The 6,148-nt window shown below is 45.9% G+C and overlaps 1 protein-coding gene across 3 annotated transcripts in view; it reads right to left on the reverse strand.

The window, feature by feature from the left end:
• The window catches only part of LOC110285808 (glycine N-acyltransferase-like protein), a 40,380-nt gene extending 39,882 nt beyond the window's left edge, over nucleotides 1-498 (reverse strand). Inside the window, exon 1 of one of the 3 annotated variants that reach the window (XM_029472543.2) lies at nucleotides 97-498. The gene's annotated coding sequence lies outside the window, so the exon portion shown is untranslated. Of the gene's footprint in view, nucleotides 1-26 lie in introns of all 3 variants that reach the window. The other 2 variants (XM_021152243.3, XM_029472544.2) reach the window with 2 other exon arrangements.
• Between the last annotated feature and the right edge of the window lie 5,650 nt (nucleotides 499-6,148).

The following is a 6,148-nucleotide window of genomic DNA, read 5'->3' on the forward strand; positions in this document are numbered from 1 at the left end:
AACCAATGAGTTCTAACAATTTCTACCTTTATCCAACAGGAATATTGTGATTCATCCCCTTCAGTAGAAAGCCAAAAGGAGATGAGGAGTTCCCACCTGCCAGCTTCTCCTGGTCGTCACCTGCAAAGCTGTCTCCTCTGTCAGTCTCTCCAGAAGCCAGCTGGAGAAGCAGCAGCAGCTGGAGGAGCAGCAGCAGCAGCAGCTGGAGAAGCAACAGTGATAGCCGGTGATGATGAGGAGCTTGGATCTGACTTCTAGGACACTGTTTAGCAGAAGTTCTTAGAGCATGTGTACCAAGCTATGCAAACTCAAAAGTGTGTCATTTCAGGCCCCTCCCTCTGGGGTCCTTGCTCCAGAATCTGCTCTGTAACTGGGAAGTTAACTGTGTACATGTGTGGCTCTTTTTCAAAACAGAACAGCTTTTTGCTCCTAGAAATCTCACTGTGTCACTCAGAAACTGAGCTGTGAAACCAGCTGACCAGGAGTTAGTGGCTGTGTGGGTATACACATGTGATGGAGTATTATTTAACCATAAAGGAATAAAAGTTTCATATTTGGTATAATATGGGTGAATCCTAACTACATTGTATTAAATGAAATAAGCTAGACACAGAAGAGAAATATCAGATGATCCCACTTAGGAGATCAGTGTAGAGGAAGCAAATTCAGACAGGGAAGGTAGAATAGGGGTTACCAAGAGCTCAGTAGGTAAAGAGGTCACATTAGGGAATGATGATATAGTTGAGGTGTAGATAATGGGTATAATTGCAAAATCCTGTGAATATATTTAACACACTATATTGTACACTTAATTAAAACAGTGTTATGCAAACTTTACAACAATATATTTACATATCTGTATGGATATATGTGAATGTATGTATATGTATGCACATATACATATATTTTGGCATATGTGTCAACAGAAAACAAAACACAATATATCCTATTTCTCAATTATCAATGTATACATTCCTTCCTGTCTGTGAATCTCTATCCATTAGACTCATATAAATGCACTTTCTTTTTCTCAGAGTTGTTGAAGGTAATCATTGTTACTTAAATGTAAATAGGTGTGTGTGTGTGTGTGTGTGTGTCCATGTTCCTCTGCATAGTGGGGAGTGCTCATTCTGTTGTGTATACATATAGAAGCCAGAAGTTAGGTGTCTTCCTCGATGACTCTCCACCTTATCTTTTGAACCTGGAGCTTTTCAATTTGGTCAGACTGCCTGGGCAACACTCCCAGGAGCTCCTCCCTCTTGTCTCCCTCTTCTCAGTGCTAGCATAACTGAGTGCTTAGCTGTGCCCCATGTTTAACTGAGTGCTGGAGATCAGAATTAAGTCCTCCTAAGTACATGGCAGGCACTCTACTGGCAACCATCTCTCAAGTGTTAACTCTTAACTAAACAACTTTAGTCAATGTTTTGCTGTTCAGTGATTTGGAAACTGCTCATTTTTGCTAGTGTCAGGTAGGATCCAGAAATCAAAGGGAACACGGCAACTCCCATACTTCACTTACCTTGTGATTTTTAGCAGAGCAAAGTTTGGATAGCTTTCCAGTTTTTCTTTTACACAGCATTATGGATACTACAAAAATCTCACTGAAGCACAAAAACCTTGAAGTCAGTTCTCTGGGTTCCAAATTTGATGTTAACACCCCTTAAGAGAATCCACTGAGTAATAGTGTCTAGCAAGAAGTCTGGGTATTGGGGTAACTGAAAACTTTGCAACTATGTTCCAAAGGGAGTGTGGAGATGAGATGAAGAGAAGAGGAGGAAGGAAAAGGAAAATTATTTTTAGAGTTAGCTTTAGTGTTTGCATAATGATCAGAATTATGACACAGAAATTCATGATTTATTTAACCATTTTTCTGTTTTGGAAATTTAGGACACCCCAAAATCTTACTGTTAATTTTAAAAGAACAACATAAGAGGCATCTTTGTAATCTTTGTATATACTTCTCAGTTTTCATAGTTTTATTTTGTAAATAGTTTATTTTTCATTAATAATTAACACACAGAATTAGGTTTTATTGTGCCAGTTTCAGACAAAATTTATTTTGTTGAATCACCTCACCTTTCTCACCCCCTATACCCTCAACCCCCCATCCCTGTACCTTACACACATCCTCCATCTCCACGTTCATCTCCCCTGTGCCCTTCCTCTACTTCTGCAACACTTCCTTTCCCTCTTTGTGCACTCTTTTCTGATTCCAGAGCCTACAGTCAGGGAATTCAGCTCAACTTACATACATACAGACAGACTTTATAGGCAAGGCTCCACATGTGAGAGATATGCTGTCTGTCTAAATCTGGAGGGTTTTTTTTTTCTAATTCCCATATTCATTCATTTTCCTGTAAGTTATGTCATTTCGTTTTTCTTTACAGCTGAATAAATACCATTTATATAAGTGCCACGTTTTCCTTATCCGTTCATCTGTTGGCTCCATTTGGGCTGGTTCCATTTCTTTGCTATTTTGAATAGAAAACCAATAAATGTGGATGTGCAGGTATCTCTGTGGTAGAATACACACACATACACACACACACACTCACACACACACATACACACACACTCACACACTCAGAAGTATATCTGGATCATAGGGAAGTTCTGTTTTTTTTTTTAATTTTTAGAAATGTATACTAATTCATAAAATGGCTGTACTAGGATACATTACCTCCAACAGGGACTGAGAATTCCTCACATCCTCAACAGCACTGCTGTCTCTTTTCTTTATCTTAGTAATTGTCACTAGGGGAAGATGGAATCCAAAATCTACCTTCAATTTTCATTCAGCTGGTAACTAAGAATGCTGAATGCCTTTTTAATCTTTGGTGTCCATATGTGGTTCTACTTTTGCGAACGGTATCTTCCATTTATTGGCTAATTTATTGACTAGCTATTTTGAAGTTTAATTACTGCCGTTCTTTATATATTCTAGATGCCAAGCCCCTGTCTGAGGCATAGCTGGCAAAGACATTCTCCGCTCTGCAGGCTGTTGGAGAATGTTGCAGAATGTTCACTCTGTCCCGTACTCTGTGGACAAAGGGAGGAGCTTCTCTGACAGGCATTCCGGAGCCCAGTCCTCCGGTTCTTCTCTCCACCATATCCAGATGCTCCAGCTCTGGAATCCCTGGCTCCAATCTCTCTTCCCAGTAATTTTCCAGCATTTTTCACACACTAGACTGTAACTAGACACTGAGGATCCCTACCGCTTCCAAAATCTTACATCCAGGAGTTGTCAGTGGGAAGGCAGGGTCCATAGAAGAGGGCCAGTGTCAGCCAGGTTGAAGGGAAGGGGAGGTGTATGGCAGTCCCAAAGGTGCTTGAGGCAAAGCAAAGTCAGCTGAGGTGTGAGCAGTAAAGGGGCTCCAGCAGTATCTTGCTGAAGACCCCGCATTTCTTGGGAACTGCAAAGTCCTAAAATTCCTGCACTAAGGGCCAGTAGGTGCTGGGGGTGGCGGTGGGGGCATAATGGGGTCTCCTGCAGCTCGGCTGAAGCTGGGTTTGTATAATCAAGACAATTTAAACTATTTGCCAGGACATTTACTTGAAGGTGGTCTTGGAATCCTGTGAGGATCTAAGGAAGGGAAATACCTGCCCTCAACACCTATCACGGACATCAGTAAGCAAAGCTAGTCACTGGGTGAGTCACAGTGGACAGACCAGGGATGTAAATGGCTCACCCGTGTCTTGGCGGAACTGGTTCATGGACTGCAGGTCGATGATGTAGGGGGCAATCTGTCTCTCCACCTAGCCCAGCACCACGCTGGCCCTGCGCGTGAACCAGCGCAGCACCACCTTGAAGTGGTGCTTCACAGCAGGGCTGTAGGGACACCAGCCGCCTTGATAGGTCAGCCATTCCTACACCACTAGGGTCCAAGGTTGAGGTCTGGAGCATAAAGTGCCCTGAGATACTCCCTCCCCCCTTCCCCGTCCCTGCACACCCGGCCTCGGGCGCCACCGCCTCCTGGGAAGCCTCAGCTGTGGCTCATGGGGGAGTCTGCAGTCGCTTAGGCACCGGGACGCGGACCCGTAGCTGCCCGCCTCCGACTGCGCTCCACCGCCCCTGCCGCTGCCGCTACTCCGAGGGGTCCAGCGGCTTCATGCAAAGACCTGACCCTGCACATCGTCGCCCGCCTTGCAAAGCCACCCAGGGCGCACGGCCCAAGCGCGACGCAGCACCCGCCTCGCACCAGTTGAGCCTTGCTCGAGCTGCACGGTCACGCCCTCCGTCCTCTCTCCGCTGGGAGCAAGGCAACGGCGGTGGCACAGCTCCCTCCCTGCCGCTCCGCTCAGAGGCTTCCAGGAGTCTCCCCTCCCCGGAAGAACGCCAAGGTGAGCTCACGCCCGCGGAGGCTTCGCGGGTTCCCGGGTGTCCGAAAGCTCGCTTGCCATCCCGGTCCCAGGGGCCACCGCGGGGACTGAGGTTTGCAGCCACTAACTTTCTGTCTGTTTTCAGCGCAGCGCTGGCTGTATCCGCGGCCGGAGCTCCTACACTTGAGTCTCACCAGGGCTTTTGCTCGCACTGACACACACACACTGACGAACACACTCACGCTCAGCCCCACGCCTTCTTCTTCTGGCCTGCTATTACCTCATCCAGGCCTGAATCCTGTAGGTGTGTCAGATATGCAGAAGCCACGCCCCCTGACAGCTTGCACCAGCATCCTAGAGCTTTCATGCTCTCTGCTGGTCAAATGCCACAGTTGTGACCACTGAAAGTCAGTGCCAAGGGATGCATGCGTTTATGGTATAAACTTTATGCTGTCTATGTAGAAATCAGAGCAGGCTGAAATATTGTACTGCCTTTTGAAAGTCAATATGAAACAAAGAAATAGACCCTTATACTCTGTACCCATTGGATGTTGTATATGTACATACATAAAATGGGTTTAATTAGAACTACCCCCAGACACTAATGACTATCAAATAAAAAGCCTAGTGCCAGGTGTGGGGCCAGGTGTGGGTTACCTTTTAAAGCTGCCCCACACAACCCCTCAAAGCATTACAGGCTATTCCACGGCTCTTGGTTACTGTCCAGAACTTGATAAGGGGTTAATACAGACGTCCCATTTAGGGCTGAGAACTCTGTATTATTCTCAACACTTTGACCAAGTATGAGTCTCTGTGTTGAATAATACTCATATTTTAAAGAAAGCTTCTGCCTAGGCCTATGGACATAAACATAAATATTGAGAAGGAATTTTGACACAAGACTGTTTAGGAATTAGCAGTGGCATCTTCTACTCTAGGACCTAGGAGCTCCCCAGCCATTGATTTGGAGCCAGTCTTCTAGTGTGGTTGTGCCATTTCTCCCTTTGACCAAGCAATGTACTCAACATCTAGTCTCCTCATATCCATCACCATCACTATCGTCGTCATCGTTGTCGTCGTCATCAGCATCATTATGAGGAAGCACAAACTATAGTGTGTATGTGGAGAGGGAAGGACGACTTTGTAGAGTCAGTTCTTTTTTATCATTATGTGGGTCCTGGGCATTGAACTCGGGTTATTTGGTGTGTGGTAAGCTCTATTAGCCACTGGGCCATTTTGTGAATCCTATTATCAGTATACTTTATTTTAGCGTTCCTGTTAGGGGTGTCATGATATTTCTTGAGCTTTTAACGTGTGTGAACACGCCGTGTGTTAATAATAGTGATGTTTATTTAGTGTGTCCCTATGTGACTTCTTGATTTCTGCATCTTCTTTGTGAAATGTTTGTTCATGTGTTTGGCTACTTTTAAAATGAAGTGAGAACATTAAAAATATCCTCAATGGCTCTTCCGGTCAGAAAAGCACCTGAGCAGCTGGGGCGCAGGGTCTGCTGACACTCGCCAACTGCCCACAACACCCGCCACAGGATCTTAAGACTTCTGGTGAGGGGAGCACAGCTTCTGCTCCAATCCAATTGCGCGGGACCTGAGACTGCATTAGTTAGGGAAGCAGAAACCGGCCTGAGTAGGGCCACAGGCCTCACCCGGCCGGATCAGCGCCAGGGTAGCGGGAGCGCAGGGTTGCCTGACACCCGCCAGCTACCCACGACCCCCGCCGCAGGATTTTGGGACTGCTGGTGAGTGGAACACAGCTTCTGCTCCAGTCCAATCACGCGGGATCTGAGACTGCTCTGGTTGGGGAGAGAGAA

The sequence above is a fragment of the Mus caroli genome, unplaced genomic scaffold (assembly GCF_978045245.1).
Source record: "Mus caroli unplaced genomic scaffold, Mus_caroli_1 scaffold_20, whole genome shotgun sequence".
Taxonomy (NCBI): domain Eukaryota; kingdom Metazoa; phylum Chordata; class Mammalia; order Rodentia; family Muridae; genus Mus; species Mus caroli.